Genomic DNA, 15,952 nt, shown 5'->3' with positions numbered 1-15,952 from the left:
CAGCACGGTGAGGACCAGCAAGGTCCTGGGGACTGTCCAAGCAATGGAGAGTCAGGGCACGTCTGGAGCTACCAGGAAAGCCAACGGAAAGTTAAAGTTACCTTCACAGGGACCAACAGGCCAAATAACCAGGGATTGCAAAGGGACCTCAAGATGAATCACGAAATACCAGCCCACGGAACACTCGTGGAGTGTAAGCCGGAAATCTTCGCTGGAAACACTGCTCGGGGTCAGGACTACAAGTAGTCCAAAGCACAGCCTCAGGGATCACCGAATTCATATGCTGCTGCAAAAGTAAACGGTGCACAGGGGTTCGGGTTGCACGGTCCCCACAAGGAATACCGGCCTCAGAATTGCTGAGAGCGCAGATCAACCTCAGAGACCTCAGGAACCCACCTCCTGTGTTGCAGAAATCTTCAGAGTCCTCAGGAGCTTGGGAGATTCAAACCTGTCAGATGCGTTTAGGTGCCTGCTTTGTAGGGGAGTAACTCCTTTACTCCAAGGGAGATTCTTCTGTCATCCAGTGTAGTGTAGATCGTCGAAGTACTTGGTTTCTGTAGCAGAGTTTAGTCCAGGTAAAATCTAAAGTCCTGTAGTCAGGGGTTCCTACTTTATATCTAAGGAAGGGGTGGGACAAACTCTGGGGACCCACCTATGGGAGGGTCAGGACAGAGGGGTGGCTATACCCATGTCCTTTGTCCAGTTTTGTTCCAGAGCAGGAGCAAATGGCTCCTGCAACCGGGTTGAGCTGGACTATGCACAGGGACACCAAATGTACCCACAGTGCAGTCAGCAAAGCTCTCTCAGAGTGCACCCACTCAGTCCCAATACACTAAAGCCTACCTGGGAGGTGGTTACACCTCCCTGTGATAGAAAGCCTATTGTCAACCTTCCACTGCTCGAGCTTGGCTCAGCAGCAGGAGGGCAGACTCGTGTCCGTGGCTGGCAGCATCCATGTTGTGATGCCCAGGTCTAGAAAGCTGGTACCGGGTGTACCGGTGTGTCGCATATGTCCCTTTAGGAGGATGGAATCATACCTACCCTACCAGTTACTGGCGGGGAGGTATGATACCAAGGTGCTTGACACCAAACACAACATGTTTCTAAGCAGCCGTTTTAAAGTTAGCATTTACCCCGCGGTTATAATGCACTTAAAAGTATATGGTTGGCTGCATCACAAACAACCCCGGAGAATAGGTTCCGAAGGCTGCAGAGGGGCTCTGCTCATGCAGGGGCACCCTATCACATAAAACTCAGCACCCTGCCTTCAGGATTGATAAGGCCTGCCATAGGGGTGACTGATAGGTTTATATGTGCAGTGATATAAGGTAGATATAGTGAACTTATATCTAAGTAAGGGATGCATGCACCACCTTACACAGGCTGCAGTGGCAGACCTGTGGTGTCATTTTGAATGGTCTCTCAGGGGTGGCACAATACACGCTGCAGCCCCAGGGAGGCCTCTGGGGTACCTACGCCCTAGGTATATAGTATACTATACACTAGAGATTTATAAGGGTCCCCCAGAATCCAATCTGGAGTGTACTTAAAGTACATGTAATCTATTTAGAAGAGAAAGCAGCTAGGCCGGGGTCCTGGATAGCCGGAACCCAGCCAGTCTAAGTCAAAAACAATGAAACATCAGCAAAAAGTGGGAGTAACTATAAGAAGCAGATCCTACTCTCCTACACAAACCCCTCCCAACGTCAGGACATTAAACTAACCTTGACCAGTTGAGTTTTCATGTTCTAAGTGGAAATATCTGGAGAGTCCATCTGCATTGGCATGGTTACTCCCAGCTCTATGTTCCACTGTATAGTCCATCCCCTGTAGAGAAATGGACCACCTCAAAAGTTTGGGGTTTTCACCCTTCATCTGTTTTAGCCATTAGAGGGGCTTATGGTCTCTCTGAACAATGAAGCGAGTGCCAAACAAGTATGGCCTCAGCTTCTTCAGATCCCAAACCACAGCAAAGGCCTCCCTCTCAATAGCTGACCAACGTTTCTCTCTGGGGGTCAGCCTTCTGCTAATAAAAGCTACTGACTGATCCTGACCCTCATCATTCAGTTGTGATAAGACAACCCTTACGCCCAACTCAGATGCATCTGTTTGAACAATGAATTGTTTGGAATAGTCAGGACTTTGCAGAATGGGAGCAGTGCACATGGCCTGCTTCAGGTCATGAAATGCTTTTTGAAAGCTAACTGTCCACTGAATTCTTTTGGGCATTCTCTTGGAAGTTAAGTCATTCAAAGGCGTTACTATGGATCCATAACCTTTGACAAACCTCCTATAGTAAGTACTCAGTCAGGCCCATGAAAGCTCTGACCTGAGTCTGGGTGGTTGGAGCAACCCAGTCCTTGATGGTCTGGATTTTGCTCTGCAGTGGTTGAACCTGACCTCCACTACAATGTGGCCCAGTTACACAACCTGACTCTGCCCTATCCAGCACTTTGTGGCCTTGATATTGAGGCCTGCTTTCTGCAGGGCCTCCAAAACATTTCTCAGGTGGACCAGGTGATCCTCCCAGGTGGAGCTAAAGACAGCAATATCCTCTAGATAAGCTGCAGTATATGCTTCCAGGCGTGTAAGGACTTTATTCACAAACCTTTGAAAATTGGCAGGTGCATTCTTCAAGCCAAAGGGCATTACCACAAATTGGTAGTGCCCACAAGGGGTTGAGAATGCTGTTTTTGACTTTGCATCCTCAGCTAATCTGATTTGCCAGTAGCCATATGTCAGGTCAAATGTACTTAAGGACTTGGCTGAGGCCAAAGTATCAATTAGTTCATCTGCCCTTGGTATTGGATGGGCATCGGTCCTAGTGACTGCATTGAGACACCTGTAGTCAACATAGATCCTCATCTCTCTCTTACCATTCTGGGTATGAGGTTGTGGTACCAAGACTACTGGACTAGCCCAAGGGCTATCTAAGGGCTCAATCACTCCCTGGTCCAACATCTTCTGGACTTCAGTCCTGACACAGTCCCCGACATGGTCAGGTTGTCTATAAATCTTATTTTTTACAGGCAGACTGTCTTCATGAGTGCACCAGGTAGTCTGACTTGAAGTCAGTGAGAACATATGTCTAAACTGATTGAGAACTTTTCTGCAATCAGCTTGCTGCTGGTCAGTGAGGCTGCCTGCCAATGCTACACCATTCAATGACCCATCATCAGGGTTCTGTGAGAGCAGGTCAGTGAGTGGGTCACTCTCTTCCTCCTGTCCATCATCAGTAGCCATAAGCAAGCCCATGCCTGCCCTGTCAACATATGGTTTGAGCCTATTCACATGGAGCACCCTATGGGGGATGGTAGATGGTCATTGTGTATTCCTTCTAGACAGCCACACACAATGGGAGCTTAGGTGTGATTGAGTGGGCCATCACTGGCAGGATGGGAGGGAGGAACTGGTGCCTGCCTCACTTATACCTGAATAGGCTGTATCTTGTCCTCACACAAAAAGCTGCATACCACCTGTAGTTAGTCTGGGGCCATGGCAGGAAAGGCATGAAATCTGTGCACTTCAAAGGCATTCTTCTAGGTGCATCTCTCCACTTCGAAGGCACAGCTGTCCATATAAGAAGGTCAGAAACCGCCACTTTAGTACACTTCTGGATCTGTTGATGCTCTGGCAGGAAAAATAACTCTAGTGCTGCTGAAGGACTGCCACTCTTCTGGACTGCATTCTGATGAACTCCTGCTTTTCTGTGCTTATCTCCTACCTGCTGCCCTCTTGCCTGGGTGAGAAGCGCTAAACCTGCACCCCACGAACCCAGAGTGATTCTAGAGGGTAGCATTAAGCTGGGCTCCTGATCTGGAGCCTTAAGGACATAACAGGCTTCAAACCTCCTGCACCTGGACTCTGCCATCTGTAAGTCAACCCTGCCAAGTGGTGCCACTCCAATTGTGCTCAAATCATTTTAGAGAACAAGGAAACCCGAGAGGGGCCTTTGGACCATGGGTCATTTACTTATTACAAGGAACAGGGGTCCTAAGGAGTTGCAATACAGCGAATAATAGTAATATAGACCACAATCAGTGCTATATTTTCTCCAAACCCAGCCGGGAGCGGAGTATTTTATTTTCAAGAATAACACAAGGAATGATTGACCTAGAGGGGGTCAGTTATGAACATTAAGATGGGGTACAATCCTGTACCTATCCCAAGAGAGTGGAAAAACCATAGGTTAAGAAAAAGATAAGTGAGAGAAAAAAGGTTTTACAGGCAAGTAGAAATTTCTTTGGAGCCAGAGGGTGGCTTGCGAGTTAAATAAATAGTTCCGCAAATCACAACCAACAGTGTAACAATTGAATATTAACAAAAAATTACATGTCACACTATTTACAGCGTCAACGTTTATATCCCTAAAGCTCCTAATAATTACGGGATCATCATCAGGACTATTTTAGATCAAAGCCTGTTTACAAATTGAACGCCTTCACGTATCCAGGCTCAGGATCGTGATGGCATGATTGTTACTGGTGAGGAGGAGGTTTTCCTTTCTCCCTTTCCGCTCTAGGAGTGAGGTCCTGTAACTTGCTTCAAGTGGAAGCAGCGGCGAGTGAAAAACAGGGAAGCAGGTGTTATTTCTTAATTTCGAGGAGTCAGTTTACTCCTTCGATTTAGTCCGCAGGCTCGTTGCTTGCTTCCATTGGAAGCAGCAGCGGCTGAGAGATCTGAACTTGGGGGATATATCCTTTAGTTTAAGGAGTCAATGGGCTCCTTCGGTTGGTCCGCAGGCTCAATACTATCTTCTCGGTGGAAGCGGCGGTGGGTGTGGGGAGAAACTCAATGGTCTTCTCCCTCTTCTGAGGAACTTGGGGGATATATCCTTTAGTTTAAGGAGTCAGTGGGCTCCTTCGGTTGGTCCGCAGGCTCGATACTATCTTCTCGGTGGAAGCGGCAGTGGGTGGGGGGAGAAACACGATGGTCCTCTCCCTCTTCTGTGGCAGCGGATTAGTGCTGCCACAGAAGAGGGAGAAGACCATCGCTTCCACCGAGAAGATAGTATCGAGCCTGCGGACCAACCGAAGGAGCCCATTGACTCCTTAAACTAAAGGATATATCCCCCAAGTTCAGATCTCTCAGCCGCTGCTGCTTCCAATTGAAGCAAGCAACGAGCCTGCGGACTAAATCGAAGGAGTAAACTGACTCCTCGAAATTAAGAAATAACACCTGCTTCCCTGTTTTTCACTCGCCGCTGCTTCCACTGGAAGCAAGTTACAGGACCTCACTCCTAGAGCTGAAAGGGAGAAAGGAAAACCTCCTCCTCACCAGGAACAATCATGCCATCACGATCCTGAGCCTGGATACGTGAAGGCGTTCAATTTGTAAACAGGCTTTGATCTAAAATAGTCCTGATGATGATCCCGTAATTATTAGGAGCTTTAGGGATCGAAACGTTGACGCTGTAAATAGTGTGACATGTAATTTTTTGTTAATATTCAATTGTTACACTGTTGGTTGTGATTTGCGGAACTATTTATTTAACTCGCAAGCCACCCTCTGGCTCCAAAGAAATTTCTACTTGCCTGTAAAACCTTTTTTCTCTCACTTATCTTTTTATTAACCTATGGTTTTTCCACTCTCTTGGGATAGGTACAGGATTGTACCCCATCTTAATGTTCATAACTGACCCCCTCTAGGTCAATCATTCCTTGTGTTATTCTTGAAAATAAAATACTCCGCTCCCGGCTGGGTTTGGAGAAAATATAGCACTGATTGTGGTCTATATTACTATTATTCGCTGTATTGCAATTCCGTAGGACCCCTGTTCCTTGTAATATACTCCAATTGTGGGCACTTAGAAGTGGGCCTAAGGTGCTTGCCAGTGGAACTGATGCATTATCTTTGCTAAGTGACACTTCCCTGATCAGAACTGATGCATCTCCTCGGCTGAGCTGTACATACCCGGGCTGAACCAACACATTGCTGCCGCTATATAGATTGTACCATTGAAAAAGACTCACATTGTTGCCCTGCAAGTTCTCAGAACCGACACATCAGCCTGTAGGCACGGTGCATCCACAGCCCAGGTCCTCACATCTCTATTCTATAGCAGCTCTGCCTACGACACAGAACTCCATGTTGCAGCTCCTCAGAACCGACGGTGGATTTTGACTCACAAGCCTCGTCAATTGGAACATCGGTAAAGATGCAACAGGACCTCGCACAGTAGCCTTGCTGCATCTTGGAACCAGTGCATCGCTTTGGGTGCACAACACTTCTTCAGCTTGGGTCCATGTAACGCTCTGTAATCAGGATTTAAGGTACTCTGTTCAGTGGACTAACTGGGTCCCTGTAGCCGGCCTGCAATTCATCATGTTTGACCTGAACTTGTGACTTTGTCCCAGTCCGGCACGACCAGATATCCCCAGTAGCTCTTTGTACTTTTGAGCACTATTTTCACTTTAAACTTTAAAATTGAATATCTCTAGTTCTACTTGTTGGATTTTTGACATTTTAGTCTTGTTATATTTATTAAAGCATACTTACTTTTTCTACAACTGTTGTGGGCTCCTTCTGTGATGTGATGTTACTGTTTTACTATATATAGTATTGCAGCAATACTTGACAGATTGCTTCCAAGTTAAGCCTGACTTCTCTGTGTCAAGGTACCACTGAATTGAGCACAGGTTAATTTGGGGTTTGCTTGTGCCTTACCCTAACAAAGATTATGGTTACTGCTGGACCAAGGCTTATTCCCCTGTAAACCAACAACCCGATTTCTTACCCAATGACACTGGGATTTGCTCACTTTTCAAAAGGTTGGAAGTGTGACTTGGTTTGCACGCATTTATACTGAACACACTGGGATTACTTCTCTCTGATAGAGGTGGCTGCCTTGGAATTGGAGAACCAGAATTGAGTCTCCATCTCGGCTCAACATCATTTGACTCCATACAAATTATATAATGTCTTCATTAAAAAAAGTTTTAAAACTATTTGTGATGTATTATTGTGCTCATTTAAAGTGCTCTATTATAATTGGCTCAAGTTTCCTTTAAATACCCTGACGAAGTAATCTGCAAGAACTACGATACAGCTGTAATGAAATTACAAAAGCAGGTGATCAGATTTTCCCGTATGCCATTTTCTCTAGCAGATAGAGTGGCTATAATGAAGATAATAATAATACCCACATTTTTATATTTATTTTCTATTTACTAACATCTTCTGAACTATCTGGCACCACATGATCACGCTGGCTTGGGCAAGTAAATAACCAAGGATTAACTGGGACATTCTGGCATGTCCCGGGTGGATTTGGTGCACCTGATCTTTACCTTTACTACCTATGTACCAAGGCGCAATTTGGCGATTATTGGTATAATCCACATGCATACACACTGCATCTGGCAGTCGAGGCGGATGAAGCCCACCCATTTCTCTCAACACCATTGTTATGTTAACAAGTTGTCCTTTGCCACTTTAAAGACAACTTGTTATGATCTGGTGCACCCGCTCGGGACGTATGTTGCTGCTTCACCGTGGTTCGATGTTCTGCTGTCCCCTGGTGTTCTGCTCTAACCGTGCAGGGAAGAGCGGTTGTGGGTGTAAAGTATCACGAAGCGGTAGTACTTAAACTCCTTTATTGAATAAATACATATAAAAGAACAGGTAGCGCCAGGAAGCACCACCATGTAGATATCCAGCCAGGCTCTAACTGACTCAGCCACACTGGAACCCGATTACCTACACACATTCCAAATCTAGTACAACACGAGCCTTAAAGCGATAATACAGTATAACATATACAATATAACACATCCCCCCTCCTTATAAAGAAATAACCAACCCACAAAAAAACACACAACAAAAAAAATAATAATATAAACAAAGAGAAATGAAGTAAATAAAGAATACAATATACAACAAAATCAAATATACATGTTTACCTAACATACTCCTTAAGCCAAGCAGGCAAAACTCTTTTCCTCTTCATAGAATCAACATTTTCAACGCCTGACTCTGTATTTTCACCTATACCAGTGTTACTAGTATTTCTGTTTCCATTTTGAACTTCTTCATCACCTTGGCCTGATAAAGATCTGCCAACCTTCCTTTCCATCACAGACTCATTCACCATCCCTTCTCCTTCCCTTAATTGAGAAGACAAACCATCATCACTACCACAACTTTGGGGCTGCAAACTTTGTCCCCCCCCCAAAGCTAACTGGGACTGTAACTCACTATTTTCGAAATAATCCTCCACCCAATCAAAATCTCTTGATTTTTCACTCACGAACACTTCTTCATCATGATCTTGACAGATATCAAAACCCACATCCTTGAGATTCCAAACCTTTACATCACTTAACCTAACAGAATTCCTTAAAACCTCAACCACTTGCCTTGCCGAATCATATTTTTTCTCACCCTTCTGGACTCTAAAAGGCTTCCTAATTCGGACCCAATCTCCGATTTCCACTTGAGTATCTTTTGCATTATGACGTTTATCATAATATTTCTTAAATGTCCATTAACTCCGCTTCGTCGTGTGAAGCCTTCAGATACTTAACTAACAATTAAACAAAAAAAAATGGCTGCCACGCAAGGTCACACTACGTGACCTTGCGCACTGATGTCATCCCACACGCTGCACACTGCGCGGCTTCAAGCTCACATCAATGCGTTCGGGGAAGGGTCAAGGAACGTCCTGATGCAGGGAGATCGCGCTTGGAATTGCTTCACTGTTTGAAGGATGTGGGCTTAAGCGCTTAAGCGTCCTCCAACTGAAACTGTCACAAGGTAAATCTCAAGTATCTTCTATTCCTACCTTGTGCGCGATGGTGCCCGTCTGTTATGGCAGAGTTTTTGGCTTTACTTAGAAGTGATATAGATCATTAATCCTGCTCGCATCTAGTATAGGTATTCTTAGCCTGTGTTGGCCCTTTTAAGCCCTTTTTCCAGACCTAGAAGAGGATAGCTGCTTAATGTGCCTTTATTCTTGACTTTAACCTGTCTATTGCCTATTGGCTTTGACATATTAGATATATTGGTATGGTTTATGTAGGTATTCTGACAGAGCTAAGGAGCATTTCACCCCTTTCATGCCTACAGGCCTAAAGCTAGAGAGACTCCATCTTGATGGAAGCAGGGAGGCTTTTCAGGGCAAAGGCGAAGTTTATAGTTAAGGCTGTTGTTCGCTTGGAGAGAACCGGTTCAGGCTGGCCCTTATCGAAAGAATGTATTTTTCTCCACTCCGAAGACACAACTTCAGGCTGGCCAGCTGGGAACGTGTCCTTGGTACGGGGAGGTACAAGAATTTGGTGGGCGGCAGGTTACTGGCCGTAGCTTTCCATGAAAGGACAAGCATCCATATTAGCGAGCTACAGGAGAGGAGGAGTGTTCATTCCAGCTTGTGTGCAGGTCAGTTCAGTTTTGGAAGTCAGTGCAGCGTGGTGTGCAGTTCAGCGTGGTGCTCAGACCAGCTTGGAGCACAGGACTGCAGGGAGCCCAGAACAACTTGGAGCTCCAAATAGCTTGCAGAGAGAGAGAGGATGTCTGCTGGGAGCTGCAGAATAGAGTGCAGTTCTTGAATGGAGAAAGAAGGCAGACGATTACTGAAGATGAGGAGGGAGGAAGCAGTGAAGGCTGTCAGCTGGAGCAACTGAACCAGAGGCGTGGTGATGTGGTGAAGGAGGGAGAGACAGAGAGAGCCCTAATCCCACCAGAGGCAGAGAGAGAAATCTTCCTTCTAATAGGTGAGGTAGTCTGAATTAGTTACACTTACACTTTCTAATCTTTTCCTTTTCAGTGGAGTGTTCCTGTTATGTTTAATCCTTCTCTTTCAAGTGGTGTGTTCTACCTATAGTCTTTGTCAAATCTGTGTGAAGGTTTATATTGTACTAATAATAAATGACCCCATTAATTAGTGAATTACAGTGCTTGAGTTATTTTATGATAAAGTTATCCTGGCTTCAAGCCAGTTGCTGTTGAGCCACTGATGGATCAAAAAGGGGGGTAGGAGCGCTTAAATCAGAGAACAACTCTAGCACATAGTGTGTATATCTTTGTCCTCATATTGTAAGAATAATCTTTCCTGGTAAGTATTGCTGTTTGAACAGATGCTACCCCTGATCAGGTAAGTAATAGTGAGGGAGAGAGGAGACTTGCAACCAAGGGACTAAGTTAGTACACCATCCTATAATAAATGTCCCCAGTTTATAACTAACTGGCGTGTAGTCCCTATTCTTGTTCACTAAAGGTAAATGGCACTTCTAGGTGATTGCTAGGCGCATGAATGGATGAGTAATCCCAATCAGGTGAGTGGTGATCACATAAATAGGGAGTGAGTGGACCTTTGATGCCAAGAGCAGGTAATACACAATAATCTGAAACCATATCCAAAGTCATCATTGTAGTTTCATCCTGAGTAGACAGCTGAGATAATATCCCAATATATATATATATGTATAGGTGTTCATAGGAATGTGGTCGTCGTTTGACATGCGGCGTTAATGAGAACGGCAGGAGGGATACTGCCGTGTAAAGCCACCGGATTGTGGTATAAGACTAAGTGAGAGCGTCAGGAGGGACACTGACGTGTAAAAGGGAGCATTGGGTTCTGCAGGCCCGTGTGTAGACGCACCAGATTGTGTGTCAGATCTGCCCTAGGGTAGAACGGTCTGGGTCGGGGTGACCGCGAGGCCAACTGATGTGAATAAGTGTGGTGTAGGGTATGGATATCCCTAGTAATCAGTGAGTATTCTTAGTATCCCTATAGATTTAGTGGTGTTTTTGATAATATGAGCTTGTATATTGCGAGTTCCCTATCCTCAGGTAGGTACCAGGTGCCTGGATAGGTGGTCCTGAGGACGGAAGGTGAGTACGTTTTGGCTGGGTCATAGGGGCCCCTGGGGGCTGATCCCATCTAAACAGAAAATCCAGCCATTACATTTTGGCGTAGTCGGCATCTTACGAACTCTGTGTGCCTGGCCATGTGCTTAGAGAGTTGCCCATGTGTTCTGAGGGAATGCCCTGAACACTAGTTCCATCTGGCGTAATGTTGCAGTTTATGTAGCCTGTTAGACCTATTGGCTTGAACAGTTGCAGCGTGAGGAGATTGTATTACATCATGGCATTTGGTTTATTCAGGGTGGAAGGAATGGTTTTCATCTTGGTGTTTAAACTGTCAGAGTTGAAGGATGGCATTACATGAGGAAGTCAGTTACATCTTTGTGATGGTCCAATTGTATAAATGTGTGTAAAAAGTGCTTTTAAATTGCCCATTAAATTGCTTGCTGCATCTGCTTATGCTGTGCAATGTGAAATGTGTTCATTGTTATATGATCTGTGGAGTTCTGTGAATATAGCTCCTTGTAAATATGGCTTTAGAATAGCGCCATTTTAATGTGCCTTGTGAGGTGCATGTTCTCATGTTGATCTGCTGTGTTGCTTGTGAATGGTGCTTTGGATATATTCCTTGTGAAAAGCGTGTCGTTTTTTGAGTTTGTTTACTGTCTTGTAAATATGGCTTTAGAATAGCGCCATTTTAATGTGGTTTGTGAGGTGCATGTTCTTATGTTATTTTGTTGTGTTCCTTGTGCATTGCGCCTTGGAAATGTTGTTTGTGAAAGGCTTGTCTTGTAAATATGGCTTGTGAATAGCGCCATGTGGTCATGGCTTGGACAGGACATGTTCTCATTACGTTTGGCAGGAGAGAGCTGGATCTTTCTCGGGTGCTTGGGGATAACGTTTTTGAAAATGTGTACGTGTTAGCTGTGAACGTGAAGAAATGTGCTAATGATTTTCCCATGTATAAATGGACGTTGGGAAATGTTTCCATTTGAGCTGCCAAAGGGGTAATATCTTGAGTTGAGGTGGCAGCCTTTATTTTTTACATGCTGTCAACATGCATGGTTATTTGACCTGACTATGAAAGTCAGTGATTTATTTTAAGGATTTTTGATGGTTTGATTTTGACTTTTTTTTTGGTTCCTTGGTCAGCCTACGTGCTTTGTCAGTTTCTTGACGGAAAGGTAACATCTTGTGTTTTGAGAAGAGTTCTGTTCATTTCACATTCCTTTTGAAATGCGTCTACGTATTTGTGTGGGTTCACCTTGGAATTGATGTGGTTATAAATCAACGTTATGGAGAAAGCTATGTTTTTTTTTTTAAAATGAGTGACATGTTAAACAAGATAGCCCGTTACAGTGCACGCTACGAGCTGTTTTCATTAATAATTTCTGTGAGGGGTTTCCATCTAGACAGGAATGTGATGGTTGCAATAATAATAGGTTTAGAATAATAAATCTTGCCCGACAGTGCGTGGTAACATGTGCTTTTAATTAGTGTGAGGCAACCATGTGCTTTTGAATGAAAAGAGTTAAAATGTGACATTATTATTTTCCCAAATGTGAATTAAAATGTATGCTTTTATAAATGTGTCATCAAAAAATGTGAACTTAAATATAATGTTGAAATGAATATGCATTTTATGCTGTTTTACAAATTATTTCTTTTTGACAAATGGGCCATGTTAATTCGTTTCTCAAATGCAGAATGTATATAATTTGGTGTGCAAAAGATAGTTGCCCCTTTTAAATAAGTGCTCATATTTTTAAATGTTTTGTGGACAAACGTTTTTTTTTTTTAAAAAAAATTGGATCTTTTTTAATTGGCAATACACTGTAACAGAATTGTTTTTTTTATTAATATTAGCCTCCGTTAGTTTGAGAATCAGGCCATGAGAACAGGCAAAAGGAATTTGTTTTTTGACCTTGGCAGCCCAGCTGGTCTGCGCAGACGAACTTTTTTTTCATTCTGCAAGTTTCGATCACGTCCCAGTGTGTTATGATTGGCTACAGTTCAATTTTCTTCCGCGCACGGCTTGTTTATTTAAGGGCGGGGTGGCCTGGGCTTCTCAGACCTGGGAAAATGGGAGGCTTGCAGTGCCCTGCTGATGCTGTCATCATTTGGCAGTATTTCAAATTTTTTTTTTTCTCACACTGTAGCATGACTCTTGCCCAGAAGGGTGGGACTGGCTTAGTTAGGATTAGGGTATGTTAGGCCCCACTCAATGTTACTAAAAGTTAAATTTTGAATGTTTTTAATTAATTAGGATATTTTCTTTTCAATAATGAAAGGCACCCGGGGTGCTTTTTAAATGGAAAATTTTATTTTACAAGAATAATGATACTTGTTCTCTGGTTTCTAGGATTGCTGCAGTTGGGGTGCGTGCGTGCATCTGCCCACTCCCTTTATTTGTTTTAGCTTTTTATTTTCATGTTATTATTTTAGTTTATTGTTTTGGATGATGGAACCAGACCAGACCAGACCAGACCAGACCGGGTGATGGATGGCCACATTGGAGGAAGTGTCCATGATGCAGGGTGGTGGCCTACACTGAAGAATTTGGACATTAAATAATCCCTTGGACAATCAGGCCCCACTTTTAAAGAACAAGAAAAAAAAATGTTTTATTTGTAACAGTATTATAAAAGAATTTGGACATTGAATAATCCCTTGGACTAGCAGGCCCCACTTTTGAAAAGAAATGAAACCCAAACATGTTTTATTTGTTACAGGATTGTAAAAGGACTTGATTCATAATCCCTTGTACAAGCAGGCCCCACTTTTAAAAAGAAATGAAACCCAAACATGTTTTATTTGTTACAGGATTGTAAAAGGACTTGATCCATACTCCCTTGTACAAGCAGGCCCCACTTTTTAAAGCAAACAAAAATATGTCACCTATTATAGTTTTTCCAAATGAAGGACTTTTTTGAATGATGGCGCACACATGTGCTCCACTGTGTGATTTAAGCTTGATGTTACACTAGTAATCTTGTAGACTGGGGTTGTAGTTTTTTACTGTTCTTGCATTTTCACCTTAATTGATCAAAGGGTGGTTACCTTACAATTTAGATGGTTCTGGGTGGTGTGTCTTTTAGTATGATTATGTGTTAATGTTTATCCAGACCTTGCAACAGTTTGTCATGTTTATTTCTCAGATTTCACCTTAAATTGACTAATGTCAGCAGGTAGGCCTCATTTAGGCCTATTGTTATTTTCATCTCACATATTAGCACCTACGCCAATAGTTTCATGTGTCATCATTAGTTTAAGTTGCCTATAGTACGTAAGGCTCATTTAGGCCCTTTCTTGTTTTCTCATTAGAAGTTGAAACACATTTAGCCTTAAGTTGTCCGAAGTAGGCCCATTTAGGCCCCTTGCTGTTTTCATTCAACACATAAGTCCCTACATCACTAGATTTCACCAGTTATCATTAGAAGTTGAGGAACATTTAGTTTGAGGATGCTTTGGTTAGTTTCTGTTGTTATCAGATCCAATCTCAGATATGTTTCAGCATTCGAGTCAAGGGTGCTTTGATTTGTTTTTAGGTTTCTATTCCCTACAATTGAGTTTCAGGTGGAATTTTCTTGAGTTGTCATTGTTTTTAGGGAGTTTTTTAGGTTTTGATTTGTTGATAGATTGTGTTGATGTTTGTTTATTTAGATGTTATTGTTTGTCAGATGTTCGCAAGATAAGGATCTAAGGGTGGATGGCAGGGATATTTAGCAGTGATATAGATCTTAATCTTGCTCACATCTAGGATAGGTATTTTTAGCCTATGTTGATAGATTGTGTTGATGTTTGTTTGTTTGGATGTTATTGTTTATATAGATGCTCGCATGATAAGGATCTAAGGGTGGAATGTTATGGCAGAGTTTTTGGCTTTACTTAGAAGTGATATAGATCATTAATCCTGCTCGCATCTAGTATAGGTATTCTTAGCCTGTGTTGGCCCTTTTAAGCCCTTTTTCCAGACCTAGAAGAGGATAGCTGCTTAATGTGCCTTTATTCTTGACTTTAACCTGTCTATTGCCTATTGGCTTTGACATATTAGATATATTGGTATGGTTTATGTAGGTATTCTGACAGAGCTAAGGAGCATTTCACCCCTTTCATGCCTACAGGCCTAAAGCTAGAGAGACTCCATCTTGATGGAAGCAGGGAGGCTTTTCAGGGCAAAGGCGAAGTTTATAGTTAAGGCTGTTGTTCGCTTGGAGAGAACCGGTTCAGGCTGGCCCTTATCGAAAGAATGTATTTTTCTCCACTCCGAAGACACAACTTCAGGCTGGCCAGCTGGGAACGTGTCCTTGGTACGGGGAGGTACAAGAATTTGGTGGGCGGCAGGTTACTGGCCGTAGCTTTCCATGAAAGGACAAGCATCCATATTAGCGAGCTACAGGAGAGGAGGAGTGTTCATTCCAGCTTGTGTGCAGGTCAGTTCAGTTTTGGAAGTCAGTGCAGCGTGGTGTGCAGTTCAGCGTGGTGCTCAGACCAGCTTGGAGCACAGGACTGCAGGGAGCCCAGAACAACTTGGAGCTCCAAATAGCTTGCAGAGAGAGAGAGGATGTCTGCTGGGAGCTGCAGAATAGAGTGCAGTTCTTGAATGGAGAAAGAAGGCAGACGATTACTGAAGATGAGGAGGGAGGAAGCAGTGAAGGCTGTCAGCTGGAGCAACTGAACCAGAGGCGTGGTGATGTGGTGAAGGAGGGAGAGACAGAGAGAGCCCTAATCCCACCAGAGGCAGAGAGAGAAATCTTCCTTCTAATAGGTGAGGTAGTCTGAATTAGTTACACTTACACTTTCTAATCTTTTCCTTTTCAGTGGAGTGTTCCTGTTATGTTTAATCCTTCTCTTTCAAGTGGTGTGTTCTACCTATAGTCTTTGTCAAATCTGTGTGAAGGTTTATATTGTACTAATAATAAATGACCCCATTAATTAGTGAATTACAGTGCTTGAGTTATTTTATGATAAAGTTATCCTGGCTTCAAGCCAGTTGCTGTTGAGCCACTGATGGATCAAAAAGGGGGGTAGGAGCGCTTAAATCAGAGAACAACTCTAGCACATAGTGTGTATATCTTTGTCCTCATATTGTAAGAATAATCTTTCCTGGTAAGTATTGCTGTTTGAACAGATGCTACCCCTGATCAGG

At 43.4% G+C, this 15,952-nt stretch overlaps 1 long non-coding RNA gene across 1 annotated transcript; it reads left to right on the top strand.

The window, feature by feature from the left end:
- Window positions 1–9,353: 9,353 nt before the first annotated feature.
- LOC147662008 (uncharacterized) lies at window positions 9,354–15,746 on the top strand. Its single transcript, XR_015305998.1, has 2 exons — window positions 9,354–9,710; window positions 13,166–15,746. It is a non-coding gene; the product is annotated as an uncharacterized LOC147662008 (long non-coding RNA).
- Window positions 15,747–15,952: the final 206 nt, after the last annotated feature.

Source organism: Lissotriton vulgaris, unplaced genomic scaffold, assembly GCF_964263255.1.
Source record: "Lissotriton vulgaris unplaced genomic scaffold, aLisVul1.2 SCAFFOLD_225, whole genome shotgun sequence".
Lineage (NCBI taxonomy): Eukaryota > Metazoa > Chordata > Amphibia > Caudata > Salamandridae > Lissotriton > Lissotriton vulgaris.
The sequence above is the reverse complement of the archived record's forward strand: the minus strand, read 5'-3'. Positions and strand labels throughout refer to the sequence as shown.